Genomic DNA, 21,362 nt, shown 5'->3' with positions numbered 1-21,362 from the left:
TTTAACAGTTCTTTTGAAAAACAAAATCAATAAAACTGCAGACAGTATGAGATCATTATAGAATTAACAACTCCATAACCACTCTAAAGATTTGGGAGGGGAGGGGTTTCAGCTTTATTTTCTCTGAAAGTTTTTGCCTCTTGGAAACCACCTGCTGAGTGCCTGGAAATCACTTACCCCTACACCAGGGAGCTCAGGTCCTTCATCTGGCCAGCAGTAGTTAGTTCTCTGGTGTGCAGAGAGAGTGCATTCTGGCCTGGCAGATGTTGAGCTGGCAGCTTGGGGAAACAAAGCAATTAGTAAAACAAAGAGAGATGCTGTGTTTATTCTCTATACTCAGGAATGATAGCAGCCTCAGGCTTCAAGGATGTGGGTATGGAAATACTTTTACTTCTACATTTCAAAGATTGCATTCTGATTGTTTGCTGGGGAAATCCAATAAAGATCTTCAAACTCATCTTCAGGAAAAGATAAAACCAGCAGAAGTTTCCTTTCCAGAAAATCAATTTTGAAGGAGTCATTTTGAAATTAAACTGTTTCCAAATAATGTTGATTAACAGGCTGCTAAACATGGAGGGTGTCTGGCTTCTCCTGTTTAATATATTTTTATTACTGAATCAAATGTGAGAGATGGAATGCTGTTCTCATTTTTAGTGGGAAGCAGAAGAAAGTCCCATCTACCACCACCCTCTCACCCTCTATGCCTATGCCTATATCTGTGCCTAAGCCTCCAGAACTGTTGAATACACTACATTGGAAAGCAAAAGAGACTTGGCACATGTTCTTAAAATTAAGGACATTGAGATGAGATTATCCTGGATCATTCAGGTGGGTCCAAGTTAATCACAAGAGTCCTTAAAATACCTTTTTCACTTGAGGTCAGGGTCAGAGAGAGATGTGACTACAGAAGAACTTTAGAGAGGTGGAGCATTTCTGCCCTGGTAGATGGAGTCAGAAATCATTGAGGCAAGGAATGCGGATGGTCTCTAGAAGCTAGAAAGACAAGAGAGCTTTCTTCCCTAGAGCTTCCAAAAAGTTTCGTAACTGGTTAAAGTAAATAGGGGTTTCCCTGAGTTCTGTGAGCCACTCTAGCAAAGTAATAAACCCAAGGATGGGATTCTGGGGACCTCTGATTTGTAACCGTCAGACAGAAGCTATCAATAACCTGGGGACCTACTACTTGCAACTGGCATCTCAAATGGGCAGCAGTCCTATGGGACTGAGCCTTTAAACTGTGTTGTTTTGCTGGCAAAATGGTTTATCCCTTCCTTTTTCCTTTTAATGAACATATGAATTCATGTATCTTTGGAGAACTTAAGGGTACACTAGGATTCAGGGGTGATTAGAGATAGGATGTAGAACACAGCCAGAGCGGGCCTCCGTTTTCATCAAACATTGGGCATGACTTGTGACAGTTCCTGCATCTCGTAGTTTCATCACTAGAGAAGAATGTAATTTCTTTGTTTGGTTCCAATTTTTAAAAGAAGGAGGAGTTTGGATCACATGCCCATCTCCTGTTTCAATCAACTCATTGGTCATCCCAACTACAGCCAGGATTGGTGGGGAAGGGAATGACAACTAGTTGTCTCAAATAATAGAAATATGGGAGCAGTATGTGAAGGTCCAGAGATATAAAAGAGTAGGTGCCTATTACAAGTAGGAGGGAAAAGACCAAAAATCCCTAAACTACTAAGAAAGCATTTGTAGAAAAAAATAAATTAAAAAAAATTTAAATGCCCTTTGAAAGAATGTCAAATGAAAATGATCTATATGCTTTATTAGGAAAGAAACATAAAGCCATAATGTTGTGTCTAGGTTACTGCTTAGAAAACCTTCCAGTCCTCCTCCTATGTTTCTTAAAGGATATGATATAGGATACTGATGAACAGTCAGATAAAGGTCTGGAAGGGTCAGGAATTTCTGGGGTGTACAGTACTATCCTTCTGGTGTGTGGATGTGTCCACTAAACTGAAAGTTCTCTGAACTCTGTACCTTTGGGAATTTTATGGACTTTTCCTCTTGTAAGCATGAACAATTACTAACTCCTCTTCCAGTCCCCCTCCTCTAGAGAATGGGGGTTAGGCCTGAAAAATTCCAAGCTTCTAATTATGGCTTGGTGTTTCTGGTGACAAGCCCCCATTCAAGAGCCATCTGAGAATCTACCCAGAGTCACCTTATTAGAACAAAAGGCACCCCTATTGATAACTTATGGTGAAGGATATGAAATTCGTGACCTCCAAAGAAGAAAATTTAGCTTTGGGACCAGGGACCAAGCTTGATCATTCAGGCTCTTGTGTGGCAGAAGTTTATTACAGTGAAAAAGGACAGAGAACACTTCTGCCATAGACATCAGAAGGGGAACAGAGAGTGCCCTCTCGCTTCCCACAAGATAGATCTTAAATTAACAAGATTAGAACTAACAATAGAAAGGTCTTACCAGACCCACTCCTACAAGGTAACAAGATTAGTCAGAAGGTTCTTGTAAGGAGGAGAAACAATATACATTGTTATTATATAATCATTAGAAGTGAAGTGAAAGTCACTCAGTCATGTCCAACTCTTTGCAACTTCATGGAAGTCTCCAGGACAGAATACTACAGTGTGTAGCCATTCCCTTCTCCAGGAGATCTTCCCAACCCAGGGATCAACCCAGGTCTCCTGCATTGCAGGCAGATTCTTTACCAGCTGAGACACAAGGTAAGCTCATTAATACAGAGCATTCTGAAAGAGATGGGAATACCAGACCACCTGATCTGCCTCTTGAGAAACCTATATGCAGGTCAGGAAGCAACAGTTAGAACTGGACATGGAACAACAGACTGGTTCCAAATAGGAAAAGGAGTATGTCAAGGTTGTATATTGTTACCCTGCTTATTTAACTTCTATGCAGAGTACATCATGAGAAACGCTGGGCTGGAAGAAGCACAAGCTGGAATCAAGATTGCCAGGAGAAATATCAATAACCTCAGATATGCAGATGACACCACCCTTATGCCAGAAAGCGAAGAGGAACTAAAAAGCCTCTTGATGAAAGTGAAAGAGGAGAGTGAAAAAGTTGGCTTAAAGCTCAACATTCAGAAAATGAAGATCATGGCATCTGGTCCCATCACTTCATGGGAAATAGATGTGGAAACAGTGGAAATAGTGTCAGACTTTATTTTTTGGGGCTCCAAAATCACTGCAGATGGTGATTGCAGCCATGAAATTAAAAGATGCTTACTCCTTGGAAGGAAAGTTATGACCAACCTAGATAGCATATTCAAAAGCAGAGACATTACTTTGCCAACAAAGGTCCATCTAGTCAAGGCTATGGTTTTTCCTGTGGTCATGTATGGATGTGAGAGTTGGACTGTGAAGAAGGCTGAGTGCTGAAGAATTGATGCTTTTGAACTGTGGTGTTGGAGAAGACTCTTGAGAGTCCCTTGGACTGCAAGGAGATCCAACCAGTCCATTCTGAAGGAGATCAGCCCTGGGATTTCTTTGGAAGGACTGATGCTAAAGCTGAAACTCCAGTACTTTGGCCACCTCATGCGAAGAGTTGACTCATTGGAAAAGACTCTGATGCTGGGAGGGATTGGGGGCAGGAGGAAAAGGGGACGACAGAGGATAAGATGGCTGGATGGTATCACCAACTCGATGGACATGAGTTTGAGTAAACTCCTGGAGTTAGTGATGGACAGGGAAGCCTGGTGTGCTGTGATTCACGGGGTCGCAAAGAGTTGGACATGACTGAGCAACTGAACTGAACTGAATGGGCTTAAAGAAAATAATGTCTTATGTGACTAAGACAAACCAATGTAGAAAAAAAAAAAGTTTTTTCTTTTCTCCTCCTTGAGAGACCCTCCTTTCTACTCCTCGAGGGTCTCAGACTCATTCCTCCTTGAGGGCCTGGGACTCTCTATCAACCTACCTAAAAATTAACTCTCTCACTATCACACAGAAAATTCCAGGGGATTTAGAAACCCTGTGTTAGGAGCTGGGATCAAAGACCAAATCTTAGAAAATTAGATGTTCCTAGTATCTTTTCCCCTAGGAATTTACAAGGACTTCAGGAGCTCTGTGCCAAGAACTAGGGACAGAGATCAGTGCATGTATTTTCTTTTATCACCAGATGCTAAACTAAAACAAATGATATCTTCGATTAAATTCATACATGTAGGATTCCAGATCAAATTAATAATTCCTAACTGTTTATTTGGGGCTTCCCTGGTGGCTTAGAGGGTAAAGCGTCTGCCTGCAATGCAGGAGACCCAGGTTCAATCCCTGGGTCGGGAAGATCCCCTGGAGAAGGCAATGGCAACCCACTCCAGTACTCTTGCCTGGAAAATCCCATGGATGGAGGAGCCTCGTAGGCTACAGTCCACAGGGTCACAAAGAGTCGGACACGACTGAGGGACATTTTCAGACCCCACATCGACTCTGTGTCTAGTTCTGAGTCAACTTCTAAACAATGTTGATTAACTGAACTTTGTTAAGATGTTAAGAGTTATTTGTTAAGATGTTAAAAGGTCCACGAGTCATTTTGTTCTGTGAATGATTAGGGAAACTGAGTGATAGTCTAAACTTGAATGACTTAGTGCTAGATGATGTTAGTTATTTTATATTTGAAAGAGCTGTTTTGTAGCAACAGTGCATTCTTATTTTCCATTGTGACATTGGTTGAGAGTGAAAGGAAGGACATTTTTGGTGTAATACATTGGAACTTATTTCTTGGCCCTGAAAAGGGTTCAGCAGAAGCTAGGAAACCCTAGGTCAGTGGTGTTATCAAGAGATACCTGCTTGATGGAAAGTTTATCAGAATTGAGAGTCTATAATTCTTCATGATTAGTTTCATCATTTCTGGTGTGGTCAATAAAGAGCTATATTTTCTCTGAAATCAGTTTAAAATGCCAGAGTATGCTCTAATTTACCTGTTTTCAGATCTACTGACTGCCTCATATTCAACATTTTTTCTCACCATGAAGATAGGACTTTATTCAGTATTTTTGGAATTTAAACAGAAACTCTGTCAGTTTCTTCATAATGTACTTGAAAAATCTTGCAACCAACCATTTTTTATCACAATGTCATCCTTTCAAATATTTCTTTCATATTTCTTCTGATATCTGCATTAAAGCTCTTCTATGTATGCTTTTGAAGGGATTGAATAAGATTTAAAAAAAAAAAAGTTTGTAGGCAGAAAGCAGCCATTGAAAGGAAGCCTCGAAGATTTTGGATTGTATGCGGAATAGTGTCTTAAATTCAGATAATAATTTGTAAGGGTTATTTGGAGCTTAACTACTCAAACTGACTTGACTCATGAAAATACCATATTAAGGGAAGAATATCAGATCCTTCATTGTATAGTTTACTTTTGCCTTCCCTTGGTCCTTAGCTTTACAAGATCATTTCTTGTACTGTTAATAATAGAATAGTTGTATAGGCTGTCTTGGAGAAGGCACTGGCGACCCACTCCAGTACTCTTGCCTGGAAACTCCCATGGACGGAGGAGCCTGGTAGGCTGCAGTCCATGGGGTCGCTAAGAGTCGGACACGACTGAGCGACTTCCCTTTCACTTTTCACTTTCATGCATTGGGGAAGGAAATGGCAACCCACTCCAGTGTTCTTGCCTGGAGAATCCCAGGGATGGGAGAGCCTGGTGGGCTGCCATCTACGGGGTCGCACAGAGTCGGACACGACTGACGTGACTTAGCAACTTAGCAATAGGCTGTCTAATAGAAATTAAATATACACAGTGTTAATCAGATTCACTTGTGATAGGTATCAATTGTCAGTTATGAACTCCACACTTCACCTAAGAAGTTTAGAAATTAAGACTCTCTTAGGATAGGTTATAAGAGCTAGAATATTATAGAATTGTTTCCCAAAGTGAGATTGTCAACTGTTCTCTAATACCTAACTAAGAAAGCACTCAACTGTAGTAGAAATTTGAGAATTGTGGTTTGGGTGTAAGCTGGGCAGATGAGTTGGGGGATGGATTTCAATAGAGATGACAGCACATCTCCAGGCCCATGAAGTTACACTGGAAGATTCTGTTGTTGTTTTTTAAATGTGATAGTTCAGTGTTTGGAAGAATAAGGTTTGGAGTCTGGGAAAAAAAAAAAAAGGGGATAAGAATGCACCAAGCAACCTTTCAAATTTCCTCTTAGGTTTATATCATTTAAAAATAGTCTTTAATATTTGTGCATTCTGATACTTAATCAGATGAAAACAATGTTATAAAATGATTAAATGTTATAAAGTGATTAAATAAATTAAGCTGGGCCTAAAATTCTGTTCTAAATAAGAGTGTTGTAGAGTAAACTCTCCTTCTCTGATGGTTAGTTTCTCTGTCAGAAGTAGTTTCAGATAGTTTGAAAGAGCATATCCTCACTGGGGTTTTTGCCTGTCCTGAATATATATGGCTATGACTTCTGAGTGCCACATAGGAGAAATGTAACTTCTATATTCTGATGAAAAAGCCTATAACCAGATAGAAAAACAAACCTTTGGTTGAAAGATGAGATATTCCACTCCTTTGGAGACTACATCTGGGACCAGAAACCTTGCATTTCACTAACTCTGTTTGGCCATTTAATGCCCAAGTGTCCACTTTGCTGCCAGAATGTCTAGATTTCTGTCGGACAAGAACACCCATAGGAGACATTAAGGCAAAGAGCAGGGGAGGCAGTTATGGCAAGGTACTATGAACTGAGCAGAAAACAAACCCTGTACCAGAATTAGAGTGAGAGCTGAAAAAGGCAGAAGGAAAGCAATCGTTTCTGGGAGTTGCAGAGAGAGAACACTTCAACAGCTGCTGCTGGGTACAGAGACTCATTTCTGATCTGGAGTGACAGAGTGGCTGAAAAGTGTTAAAGAAACCCACACTCTTAGGCTAAATCTAGATCTTTAGAGACATCCACTCATTTGTCATCTGTAGGATTTAGTCACAAAGGATGTGATTTGTTTTTGTTTTTGTTAAGCTGATGTGGTGTAAAGACATTGAGTGGATTTGTAACCAACTCTGAACTTCTAAAGACTGATGCCTTAGTGTGTCCTCTTGTTCTAACATAGAAGCTTTAAGTCTATTTTGCTGTGAATAGAGAAAATTAATGTGTCAGCCATTTTCAAAGACCCAAAGCAAGTAATGTGAAATATAGACATACTTAAGAAATTGGGGATTTAAACTGAATAACAAGGAAAATAAAGGGAATCTATGGTCTTTCTTTAAAAAGACAAATTTTAACTGTGAGATACAGTTTTAGCATATGTTAGCAGATATTTGAGCTTTTATTAGGGCCAGATAACATACAGATTAGTACATGATGGTTTTTGAGTTCCCTGCAGTTTGTAGTTTAGTAAATGGGTTTAGCCTGTAAATAGCCAACTATAGTAGGAAAAAGTGAAAAAGATGGGAAAATCAGGCAAAGAATGAATAAACGAAGTGCTGGGTTGAAAATGAGCCAAACCCAATTTCCAGCTGAAACCTTGCAGGTAGAAATCTGTGCCCAATGGGTAGCACAGAATATTTATAAGTACTTTTTGTGCTGTTGGACGTGGGAGAGTAATCAGAACTTTTAAAACTTTCCTCTAGTTATGACACATGAATACTTCTAGCCAAATAGCCAAAGAATGGTTTAAATAAATTTTAAATGAAAAGTAATTGGTTAAAGTAAGACATTAGAAAACATTGTCCAATTTTAAGGGAATTGCAAGCAAAAAATGAGCAAGCTGTAAAACTAATAGTAAAATACTATTTTTTTCTAAGGAGTTTTTGTCCAGAGAACATTATTTGCATTCCAGGATGATTGAAGTACACTCCTGCTTAGAAATACCTGAACAAACCAAAAATTTGGCCATCTTTGAGCTTTCTGCCAACTGAGAATGCTCTCACTGGGTGAATGAGAAAGAGCTGATGAGAAACACTGATTAATACTGTTCCTTGCTTCTCTCTCCCATCTGTGGAGTCAAGAAGTAAAATACCACCAAATAGGTGATCATTATATTTTCAGTGTTAGTATTAAAGTTCCACAAAAATATAAATTAAAAAATATTTATTTTTCCAGTAGATTTGCAAAACGATTAAATGAAATTTGGAATAAATTGTTTCACTTTAGATTTTTGGCATTTACAAAGGCTTTTCACTTTCTTAAATGTCAATAACCTGGATATCCCTATTTAGAAATGAGCAACCTTAGGAGAAGAATCAGCAGTTTGGAATGTTCAGTGCACAGTTTGTATAAAGGGAAGGCATTTGAATTGCCAACTTCCTATAATTTCTGTAGTGAGTTTAGTGCCTGGAATCATTGAGTTATGTGTGGGCTCACTAGATAGTTAACTGTTGCTTTTTGAGTTTGCTACATTCATTTTCTTCTAAAATTTAAAAAAATCCAAAGAGCAGGTGGAGAAATCTAGAGAGGGTAAGTTCCAAATGATTTTGCAATTTCCAAAATGGATTCATATGATTTTTTTTCATTACTGTATTTATCAGTTCTGAATTTATTTTAGAATAAAAACCTTGCCTAGAAAAAATTGATAAAGCATAAGCTATATATTTGAGCAAATACATTTTTTGCAAGTCAACCATTACTTTTAATCGCTGATGTAAGACCTACATAAATAAGGACATATGCTTTGCTTTGCAAACCAAATTTCCTGCGTAAATGTTGATAGAAAATGAGCATAAGATGGTTCTGAAAGAATGCATAAAAATAGGCTTCCCAAAAATTAGTATTTTTCTAAAAATTTATAGAGAAGGAAATGATTCATACAAATGCATTTTTAAAGGACAGACTTTCAACCAGGCTTTTGCAGCATTAATTCTTTTACATTATACTTCATCCAGACTCTAGCTTCAATATGTCATAGTCATGATCATTATGATGAAAAATACTTCTAAAAACACAAGTTGCTTTTAGCTATCTTGTAGGACACACCATTAAGATGTTTACCATGACCAATTACATAACTAATTTTAAATCTGATGAGAAGAGGAAAATATTAGGGGAAATCTTATAAAATCAGAAGGCCATTGACTAAAAATTAGCCAAATGGAGTAATTTTATATATCAAAGACCACAAGAACTATATAATAAGTCTATAGCTATTTGTTGTTATTGTTTTGTAGCTAAATCATGTCTGACTCTTTGTGACCCCATGGACTATAGCCCGCCAGGCTCCTCTGTCCTTGGGATTTCTCGGGCAAGAATACTGGAGTGAGTTGCTATTTCCTTCTCCAGGGGATCTTCCTGATCCAGGGATCAAACCCATGTCTCCTGCATTGGCAGATGGATTCCTTACCACTGAGCCAGCAGGGAAGCCCACCTATAGATATTTATGCAGATACAAAATGTAAAAGGGTTGATTGTAAAATTATGGAGTTAGACAATATATTGTGTAGGAGATAAGAATGGAATTTTAACTTGTGACATTATGCTTATTTAGCTCACTGAACTTTATATACCATTTGTCCTTAAGAGAAGTTTGTTTTGTTTTCAAATGCTTTCCAAATATTAACTAATGTTTAAAAAGTGTGCAGTCACCAGTTATGAGATAGGATAAAACACAAAGTTTTATCCTTTGAGAAGTGTGTTCCTTTAACTGTTATCCAAGGATAGGAATTGCCCTACCACACTATTTTTCTCCTCATTGTCTCTGGTTCCAGCTTCTTCTCTGAGCTATAATCATTTCTTCTTTTTCCAGTCATGCTAGACACTTCAGCCAAATTCTCTCACATGGTTGTCAAGCATACTGTATTCAGGCGGTCTATGTTATAGACAACCTCAGTCTGTATCAATAATTTAAAAAACCTCCTGCTTACACCTCTATTGCTGGCATTATGCTAGGTGTATTTTCTCATTTAGTCCGTCACACTTTTTCATGAAATGAGTCTTGATATTTTTTGCAGGGGAGGTAATTGATACTGAGAAGTATGTAATGATTGTGGTTCCAAGTGGTATTCAGGTTGCCAAATTTTATGGTCAATCTTTACTGCTCTTATTATTTAGATACTAAGCAGTAAATGTCACAGTTCAATACCCCCTACTTTTTGGAATCTTTCTTCATTTTCTGGAAAGGCATACACTACTAGTTTTCTTATGCTGCAGGGGTCGAATTTTCTTTTGAGGTCCTTGCTGGTTCTTCCTCTGGTCTTCACATCTAAGTGTTCAAGTGCCTTGGAACTCAATTCTTACTCTCTTCTCTATCCATGCTCAGTCTTTAAGTTCCTTATGATACTCACAATTTATTTTATACATATAAAATGACTCTCAGTAAAATCACTCATATATATGGATTTATTAAAGAAAGAAACTAGAAATGATCTCCTATTTTTTTTTAATTTATTTAAATGTGCTTGGATATCAGCTTTTTTTTTTTTTAATTTTACTGTGCTTTGCTTTAGTGAACTTTATAGATACATGTTTGTTTGTTTTTTTCCTTGTTAATTTTCTGTTTAGTTGATCTATCCATAGGTGTGAGTGGGGTATTAAAGTCTCCCACTATTATTGTGTTATTGTTAATTTCTCCTTTCATACTTGTTAGCATTTGTCTTACATACGGTGGTGCTCCCATGTTGGGTGGATATATATTTATAATTGTTATATCTTCTTCTTGGATTGATCCTTTGATCATTATGTAGTGACCTTCTTTGTCTCTTTTCACAGCCTTTGTTTTAAAGTCTAATTTATCTGATACGAGTATTGTGACTCCTGCTTTCTTTTGGTCCCTATTTGCATGGAAAATCTTTTTCCAGCCCTTCACTTTCAGGATATCAGCTTTTTAAGGAAAGTTCATTCTTTGAGAGATGCCAGCTTCTACCAATGTGTCTGGTCTGTAGCAATTATACTCTTTTCATGTACCTCTAAAAGACATCAAAGGACAAGAAAGTGGTGACATGAGGAAAGACACTTCCTTCTAGCATTTTATTCTTATAAATATGGGTTTACCATGCTCAGAATTTTTCTTTACTGATCCAGTAATGAGAAAAAGCTGGAGAATACCTTAAGCTATTTGAGATAGAAATTTAGGGAAGACCTAAGGCCATTACTGGCATAATCAGAAAGTTCTTTGGTGACAATTCAGATTTAGCTGAAATAAATTTCAGGAACTAGAATGAAGACTAGGACTCGAATTAGGAATTTTGAAATTTCCCATCAAGTTGGTGATAACACAGATACAGAGAGAATAGGAAGCCTTTTATTCATTAAGAGAGCTATGGACCTATACAAAGAAGAAGACTAGTGAGGATTAATGAGTTATGGATCTCAAAAAATGAACATATTCTTCATAAGTCAAGGAAAATCAGAGCATATTACAGATGCATAGAGAAAAACTAAAACTATATAATTGCAATTAAAGATTGAGGAGAAAGATTTAAAAATCTATTGATTTGAATTTCTTTAAATATTACTTTAATTGTACATTGTGCATACAGTGTTTTAAAATTATTTATATCAATAATTATTCTAAAATATTTAAAATAATTTTTATAATTGTTTATAGTTATTTTAGTTCCATAGATATAAAACCTTAGCTATGTGCCATTTACTATGATCAGCAAATGGAGACGATCAGGTGAATGAAATATAGTATCTGTGCTCAGTGGACTTTCTGTACAATGAATTAGACATAGGAAAACAGACAATTACAGTATGGAAATTGAAAAGTCTTGTTTCCAGGTTAGTATTGGGATTTGGAAGACAACTTATTAAAATCTCTCGAAATGTGGGCTCCCCAGGTGGCTCAGTGGTAAAGAATTCCCCTGCCATTGAAGGAGACGGAGGAGACGTGAGTTCGATCCTTGTGACTGGAAGATCCCCTGGGAGGATATGGCAACCCGTTACAGTATTCTTGCCTGGAAAATCCCATGGACAGGAGCGTGGTGGGCAGTCCATGGAGTCAGAGTCGGACACAACTTAGTGACTGAGCACATACACACAATGAAATGTGGGACTGAGCTCAGAAAGGATATTTAATGACTCAGTTGAAATATGTAAGTTTGGACATGTAGAAACAGTCAGATGTCAAGTGATGTTTAGAGTGATTTAGCCAAAAAAAAAAAAATCCTGTGTTGGCTATAGTGTGGGGACGTAACCTTATCAAGATCTGTTGTTGTTCAGTCACTCAGGTGTGTCAGACTCTTTGCGACCCCATGGACTGCAGCATGCCAGGCTTCCTTGTCCTTCACTATATCCCAGATTTGCTCAAACTCATGTCCATTGAGTTGTCTCCTGGATCCTCATATCAGGATCTAGGAGAAGCTTAAAATGTCTGTAGCACAGTGTAATAATATGAGGGTAGAAGACCAAAGAGGGTTAGGATATAAAAGGTGAATCATTACCAAGTTTCTTAGGTCAGGGCTCCAAAGTTGTTCAGTTCATTTCTTTATCACTCTGCCACAGATGGGGAATGAGACTTTCTCAGAATCAGCATGTTAGATTTCCTGTCACACTGCATGTTCCCAAAGGTCAGAACTCAGTTTTCATGTTACTTGACCTACCCTTTGCCTGTTTCTGTCATCAGGTCCACATGATTGTGGACCCCTTTCTTCATACCGAATTTCCTAAGAATTGTTCCTATGTTCTTACAAACCTTGCCACCATTCCTTAACTCTCCTACCTTTAGTCTTTTTTTTTGTTTGTTTTGTTTTGTTTTTCCAAGAGGTACTTCATTTTGTTATTTTCAAGTCTCCTTTCACAATAACCTTTGGTGCCCATTAAACCCACAGCTTCAACTTTTAGCTTAGGATTCGAAACAAACTATTTCTCATTTTCTCCTTATCTTCTTAACTTTAAAAAAAAAAAAATACTATACTTCGGTGTTTTAGTACACCAAAAAAATGAAGGAAAAAAAATCAGTTGTATTCCACACTAAAAATAAGACTTGTTCTTTCTAAACTGCTCTGTTTTTTAAGGAAAGTGGATTTTCTAAAAAGAAATAAATGGAGGCTATTGTAGCCTCCCCAGGTGGGAAATAACAATAAAATTTCTATTTTAGATACAAAACATCTAGAAAAGACAAGTTTATAGAGACAAAAAACAGAGAAATTGTCGCCTAGGGTGGTGGGTAGGAATAGAAATGAAATGCAAACAGCATAAGGTAACTTTCTGGGTGATGAAAAAGTTCTAAAACTGGATTTTGGCAATAGTTGCACAACTCTATAAATTTAGTAAACTCATTGAACTGTACACTTATAAAGTGAGGAGGGTTTTCTATTTGTTTGTTGGCTGCATGGCACGTGGGATCTTAGTTCCCTGACGAGGGATTGAACCCACATTCTCTGCCTTGGAAGCATGGAGTCTTAACCACTGAACTAAGAGTAACAACATCAACAGATATATATATATATATGGCTGAATCTTTTCACTGTTCACCTGAAACTATCACAACATTGTTAATCAGCTATACCACGATACAAAATAAAAATAATTTTAAAAACTGCATCTCATAAAGTTATTCAATTGTCTAGTTTAGAAAAATACTCTAATTATAAAGCAGATAATCCATTCAAATAGAGGCAAGGATACCAATTAGAAAGCTTAAAATACTAATATGAGAGAGATAAGATAATTGCCTCTGCGACTGAAAAAGAAATATTCAGAACAATTTTAGGTGATGCTATTTGTAGGATGTGTGACTGATGAAGTGTAGGGAGTAAAAAAGCACTGTATAAAGAAGATATCCAGACTTCTGACATAAGCATCAGAATGGATGGTGATGAAACTCATTAAATCAAGAACACAGGACATGGAGGGATGGTTTTGCAAGCAAAAAGGAAGAGTCTATTTTAAAGTATGCTCAGTTTGAAATATCTGTGAGATGTCTGAGCTGAGGTGTCTGGTTAGAAGTTAACAGTCTGTAGTTTGGGAAAGAATTCCAGGATGAAGTTGATGATTCAAGTGTCAGGAAATATAAATGGTAGATGAAGTTCTGGGAGAGGATTAGATGAAACTGGAGAGTGTGTAGCTCATGAGAAAGAATGATGGAATTCTGTGAGGAAATCCAAAATATAAGGGAAAAAAGAGGTACATAAAAAGCCTAAAAATAAGCAATTGGAGAACTTTATTAACTCAATGCTTACAATGAATCAGTCAGTACTCTAAGCTTTCTTACCTGTGTAAACTCATCTAACTCTCACAAAATCCAATAAAGGTAGTCTCAAATTTATTACCTCAATTCTAAGGTGATTAAGGCTGCTCAACGTTGTATAATTTTCCAAGACCAAAAGTCTGAAAAAAAAAAAAGTCTGGATTATAGACCTTCAGATAGATATAATGAACAATATTTAAAGGGACTCAGTGCCACTCAGAATACTTGTGATTTTAGAATCAAAATTCAAGCTGTGGCTAACTGATGCTTTTATTTTTCCTCATAAAAAATGATAGAACTCATCAATGTTCTCAATGTGTGTGGGACTTAAAATTTCATGGAATTTTAAGTTGTCAAAGGAGAATTTTTTTTGAAGCATGGCATCCTGTATTAAGGACCTATATCAACGGAAACTCCCTTTTCTGGAACATGGAGGGTTGTCATTGTGTGGATAGAGAATAGTGAACTGGAAATAATGCAGTAATGATAAATCTCTAGCTCTAGCTCTATCCACTACACTTACTTAATTAGCCAAAGAAAAGTGTAGTCCCTGTATAACGGGATGAGAAAGTGTAACCTTCCTTTATGCCTGGATGTAGAAGGAAATCTGATACTAGTGAACAACACAAGGACTACTCCACTGTCTTTAAAAACATTAATCACATTTAATCTTTCTTCTGTATTTCTTATCTTTCTAAATGCTGTATACTGAGTAACTTAAACCAGGCACCTAGGAACAATCCGTTTTTGTGTTTTTTTTTTTTTAAATTTTTTTACTCTTCCCATTTGTTAATTTTTAAATTCTATAGATTCTATTTATTAACATCTCTTGAATATATACCTCCTCACTTCAGGTCGCCATTATTTCTTGGATGGATTATTGAGACCATCTTCTAAGTACAGCTGACTCTTGAACAACACAAGTTTGAATTAAGTGCATCCATTTATATGCAAACTTTTTCAATAAATGTGTAGCCTTTATTTCTGGTCATACTATATTCAAATACATTCTACACATCACTGACATATTGATCTATTGTAAAAGGAAACTCTTACTGTGTAGTCTCTTGCTAAAAATCTATGTAGTTTTCCTTTGAATTTTTTTTTTATCATCTGTCCCTTATGTATTTCTAAAGCCTTCCTTCTCTGCATATCTTTCTTCACATTTATACTTCAACTAGACTAAATGTGTAATTCGCAAAGACTTGATTCTTTCCTCAGTTCCCAATCTTTGAAAGGAATTTTGTTATTTTTATCTGTTCACTGGTGACTTACTAAATTTCAAATAACTAAATAATTCTCATTAAATCCTTTTAGTGTCCCTATGAGTGTTACTAGGCTTTCCAGGTGCCTCAGTGATAAAGAATCTGCCTGCTAATGCAGGAGTCACAGGAGACGTGCGTTTGATCCCTGGGATGGGAAAATCCCTTGGAGGAGGAATTGGCAACCCACTCCAGTGTATTGGGCGATCCATCCCAGGGGCAGAGGAGCCAGCAGGCTACAGTCCATAGGGGTTGTAAAGAGTTGGACATGACTGAGTGACTGAGCACACACAGGCATGTTACTATTATTCCCAATTTATAGGAAAGGAAACTGAAACTCAGAGAATAATTGCCCAAGGAAAGAGAGCTACCAATAAGAGTTAGAGCTAGAATTCTAAACCATCTTTTATGTTTCATGTAAGCGACTCTATGTTTTCACCTGTCCTAAGGAAATTTCCCAGCACTCCTGCACCTCCCAACCTTCAGCCCACACATATGTTTGGTACTCCTAAATGGGTTTCTGTAACAAGCCTTATGAAATTACTATTGCAGCACTTAAAGTGTTATAATGGTTTTTACCTTTCTATCATAATAATTAGACTTTATGATTCTTTAGGCTAGGGACTATGTGTATTTACTTCCTTAGTGTTATTAAAGTTCCTGGTATAGAGAAATAACTCAATAAATGTTTGTGATAGGGAGAAAGAAAGAAAGGAAACTTTACCTTATTTCATTTTGTTTTATTTTTCTCTAAATTAATTCCTTTGAAAGCCATATATTAGAAACAGTCTTCAAATTTGTCACATTTGGGGTATTTCCAGACTAGTGGTTCTTAGTATTTCTATGTGAAAGTATTAAATTCTTATACACCCAAACCGGTTCATTTCATTTGTGCCTACTTGTATTGCTTTTAAATTTATCCCCATTCCAGTGACCTAATACATGTTGATCAATCCCATTTAGTTCTAATTTTTTTTAAAAACTTGATTTCATATACACTTAAAATATATAATCACATATATGCATGCATAGAGATGTGTGCTCTGCATACATGTATGTGTGCACACATGTGTATGTGCATAGGTTATATATTATTGAACTCACCTGATATTATGAAGGTGATTTCAAAATATCTAAATACTATTCATTAAGAAATTCTTCTTAATTTTCTATAGCTTTTTTATCACATAATAAATTTCTTTAAAGTCTGCTTCTGGATTGTTCATCCTTTTTCAGTGATTATTTTATTATTGAACTATGATCCTACCTTTAAAATAAAATCCACTGTTCTATGTTTATATAAAAATATACTTTTTAAGTGATTTTAAGAATAAGGCATGACATTTTAGGAAGCAGAAGGACAAAAGAAGAAAATAAAATCACCAGTTATCACGTTAAATTTTTTTCTGGTAAATACTGTATTTCCATTATTAATACACATATAGGCTCAGGCACACATATATGTGTGGATCTGTATTTATCTGTGATAAAGTGATATAAAAATATAGGTGCATATGTATGCATAGGTACACATGTGTATAGTCTAACAGATTATTACATTTTACTCATTGCCCTGAAATTACACCAGAGCATTGCTCCAAACCTGAGACTAAATGTGGCCCAATGAACCCCACATAGTTTAAAGTGAGCTGCTAGACTGTATATGCAGGACTTGGAACATGAAGTCCTGCAAGCTCTGGCAACAGAGATAGCCAGTGCTGTATCTTGGAAGCCAAAGGAAACTTGATACTAGTGAAGTCAGAAGCAAGTGTTCTTTAAGTGCTGGAGCATTTCATCTCACTTCAGGTTGAGAAAGAGGAAGATTGAGAAGTTAGCAAGGGGAGGAGAGATTTATTTTTCTGAAAGTTGACCACATCCTCTGAGTTTTCTGCCTCCAACATTATGAGTAAAGGTAGTTGGGCTCTTCTTTCTCACCTCAGGTATTGTGATGAGATTTTCAGGTAATTCATTTGGAGATCATGGCATTGGGCTGTGGGAGTTTGAGTAAAATAGGGACTAGTATTTGACATATATCTACAAAGTCAAAAAGTAGGAGGTTATGATGGAAGAAGCTCTCCGCCTGGGGTGAGTGATACTGGGAATAAACTACATTTCCGTCAATGACTCAGCGTGTATGTGGGTTCTCTGCAGACAAGATATGAACTTGAGGGAGGAGAAGGGAACGTGACTAATCGGTGTATTTTCTGAAGCCCAAGAGCTGAAGGCAATAGTTGTAAGTGGCTAGCCTTTGGCAAGGAAACTGCAATATCATTCGTAATTAGGATGTTTCTAAGTAATATGCAGAAGTATTCCATGAATGAATGGGTCAGTGTTTAACTTTTGCCACATCTAAATTACAGAGATATCAGCAACGCAAGACAGTGTATGTACTTCTCCTTATCCCCTTTTCTTCCTGGACCCTCTGCTAAAGTGAAAAAGAAAATTTAGTGGGTAGGGGAAGGAGACACAGAGAGTTAGTAATTAAAAAGTCAACAATACTTTCTGTTTCTCTGTTATAAACTTGGAAGCCTCTTTAGGGCTTTAGCAGTTCAGTTCAGCTCTGTCCAGTTCAGTAGCTCAGTCATGTCTGACTCTTTGCGACCCCATGGACTGTAGCTCACCAGGCTTCCCTGTCCATCACCAATACATGGAGCTTGCTCAAACTCATGTCCATGGAGTCTGTGATGCCATCCAACCATCTCATCCTCTGACATCTCTTTCTCCTCCTGCCCTCAATCTTTCCCAGCATCAAGGTCTTTTCCAAGGAGTCAGTTCTTCACATCAGGTGGCCAAAGTATTGAAGCTTCAGCTTCAGAATCAGTCCTTCCAATGAATATTCAGGATTGATTTCCTTTAGGATTGACTGGTTTGATCTCCTTGCAGTCCAAAGGAATCTCAAGAGTCTCCTCCAACACCACAGATCAAAAGCATCAATTCTTTGGTGCTCAGCTACCTTTACGGTCCAACTCTAACATCCCCATACATGACTACTGGAAAAACCATAGCTTTGACTAGATGGACCTTTGTTGACAAAGTAATATCTCTGCTTTTTAATATGCTGGCTAAGTTTGTTGTAGTTTTTCTTCCAAGGAGCGAGTGTCTTTTAATTTCATGGCTGCAGTCATTATCTGCAATGATTTTTGAGCCCAGGAAAATAGTTTCTCACTGGTTCCATTGTTTCCCCATCTACTTGCCATGAAGTGATGGGAATGGATGCCAAGATCTTAGTTTTCTGAATGTTGAGTTTTAAGCCAACTTATTCACTCTCATCTTTCACTTTCATTGAGAGGCTCTTTAGTTCTTCTTCACTTCCTGCCATAAGGGTGGTGTCCTCTGCATATCTGAGGTTATTGATATTTCTCCCAGCAATCTTGATTCCAGGTTGTGCTTCATCCAGCCTGGCATTTCTCATATGTACTCTGCATATAAGTTAAATAAGCAAGGTAACAATATACAGCCTTGACGTACTCCCTTCCAGATTTGGAACCAGTCTGTTGTTCCATGTCCAATTCTAACTATTGCTTCTTGACCTGCATACATCTCAGAAGGCAGGTCATGTGGTCTGGTATTCCCATCACTTTAAGAATTTTCCACAGTTTGTTGTGATCCACACAATCAAAGTCTTTAGCATAGTAATGAAGCAGAGGTAAATGTTTTTCTGGAATTCTCTTGTTTTTCTATGATCCAGGAGATGTTGCTAGTTTGATCTCTGGTTCCTCTGCCTTTTCTCCAGCTTGAACATCTGGACATTCTTGGTTCACTAACTATTGAAGCCTTGCTTCGAGAATTTTGAGCATTACTTTGCTAGCATGTGTGATGAATGCAATTGTGCAGCAGTTTGAACATTCTTTGGCATTGCCTTTCTTTGGGATTGAAATGAAAACTGAAATTTTCCAGTCCTGTGGTCACTGCTGAGTTTTCCAAATTTGCTGGCATATTGAGTGCAGCATCTTTAACAGCATCATCTTTTAGGATTTAAAATAGTTCAGCTGGCATTCCATCACCTCCACTGGCTTTGTCATAGAGCTGCTTCCTAAGGTCCACCATTGAGCCACCAAGCAGATGACCTACAAACCGGAGAACAATTATACCAAAGAAGTTCTTGTACTGTTTCAAAAGTTCTAGGACCCACAACATATTTCCCAACCTGGTGATCCACCAAAGGTACTGAAAACCCCCAGGGAATTTTACTTTGAAGTCCAGTGTGATTTGATTACAGAATTTCCACATGACTGGGGAAACAGACTCTTGGAGGGCACAAAAAAACCTTGTGCACATCAGGACCTGGGAGTAAGACCCCACAAGAGACTGAGCCAGATTTTCCTGTGAATGTCTAGGAGTCTCCAGTGGAGGCGTGCATCAACAGTGGCCCTCCATGGGATCAGGGGCACTGAATACAACAATCCTGGGAGATCAAGCATGCTGGTATAAGTCCTTTTAAAGAGGGCCGCCATTACTGGAGGGAACACTGTCCTGCCCATCAACAGAATATTGGATTAAAGGTTTACTGAGCATGGCCCCACACAAAGAAAGACCCAGATTCCCCCACAGGAACTCTCAACCATCAGGAAGCTTCCACAAGCCTATTATTTTTATCCATCAGAAGGCAGGCAGAATGAAAACCACAATCACAGAAAATGAACCAAACTGATCATATGGATCACAGCCTTGTCTAACTCAATGAAAGTATGAGCCATGCCATGTAGGGCCACCCAAGATGGATGGGTCATGGTGGAGACTTCTGACAAAATGTGGTCCAATGGAAATGAGAATGGTAAACCACTTCAGTATTCTTGCCTTGAGACTCCCATGAATAGTATGAAAAGGCAAAAAGATATGACACTGAAAGATGAACTCCCCAGATCGGTAGGTGCCCAATATACTACTGGAGAAGAGTGGAGAAATAACTCCAGAAAGAATGAAGAGACTGAGCCAAAGTGAAAACAACACCCAGTCATGGATGTGACTGGTGATGAAAGTAAAGTCTGATGCTGTAAAGAACAATATTGCATAGGAACCTGGCATGTGAGGTCCATGAATCAAGGCAAATTGAAAGTGGTCAAAAAGGAGATGGCAAGTGTGATCATCAACATTTTAGGAATCAGTGAGCTAAAATGGACAGGAATGGGTGAATTTAATTCACATAACCATTATATCTACTACTGTGGGCAAGAGTCCCTTAGAAGAATAGAGTAGTCCTCATAGTCAACAATAGAGTCCAAAATACAGTAACTTGGGTGCAATCTCAAGAATGACAGAATGATCTCTGTTCATTTCCAAGGCAAACCATTCTATATCACAGTAATCCAAGTCTATGCCCCAACCACTAATGCCAAAGACACTGAAGTTGAATGGTTCTATGAAGACCTACAAGACCTTCTAGAACTAAGACCAAAAAAAAAAAAAAAAAAGCTATCCTTTTTATTATAGGGACTGGAATGCAAAAGTAGGTAGTCAAGAGATATCTGGAGTCATGGGCAAGTTTGACCTTGGAGTACAAAATGAAGCAGAGCAAAGGCTAACAGTTTTGCCTAGAGAATGCACTGGTCATAGCAAACACCCTCTTCCAACCACACAAGAAATGACTCCACATGGACATCACCAGATGGTCAACACTGAAATCAGATTGATTATATTCTTTGCAGCTGAAGATGGAGCTCTATACAGTCAGCCAAAACAAGACCAGGAGCTGATTGTGCCTCAGATATGAACTCCTTATTGAAAAATTCACACTTAAATTGAATAAAGTAGGGAAAACCACTAGACCATTCAGGTATGACCTAAATCAAATCCCTTACAATTATTCAGTGGAAGTGACAAATAGATTCAAGGGATTAGATCTGATAGACAGAGTTACTGAAGAACTATGGGTGGAGGTTCATAACACTGTACAGGAGTTGGTGATCAAGACCATCCCCGAGAAAAAGAAATGCAAAAGGGCAAAATGGTTGTCTGGGGAGGCCTTGCAAATAGCTGAGAAAAGAAGAGAAGCAAAAGGCCAAGGAGAAAAGGAACAATACATCCATCTGAGTA

The 21,362-nt window shown here is 37.7% G+C and overlaps 1 protein-coding gene across 1 annotated transcript in view; it reads left to right on the top strand.

The window, feature by feature from the left end:
* The window catches only part of THEMIS (thymocyte selection associated), a 197,936-nt gene that overhangs the window by 88,660 nt on the left and 87,914 nt on the right, over window positions 1-21,362 (top strand). The window lies entirely within an intron of this gene.

This window comes from Bos mutus, chromosome 9 (assembly GCF_027580195.1).
Source record: "Bos mutus isolate GX-2022 chromosome 9, NWIPB_WYAK_1.1, whole genome shotgun sequence".
NCBI lineage: Eukaryota > Metazoa > Chordata > Mammalia > Artiodactyla > Bovidae > Bos > Bos mutus.
Note: the sequence above shows the minus strand (reverse complement) of the source record. Positions and strands in the feature narration are given on the sequence as shown.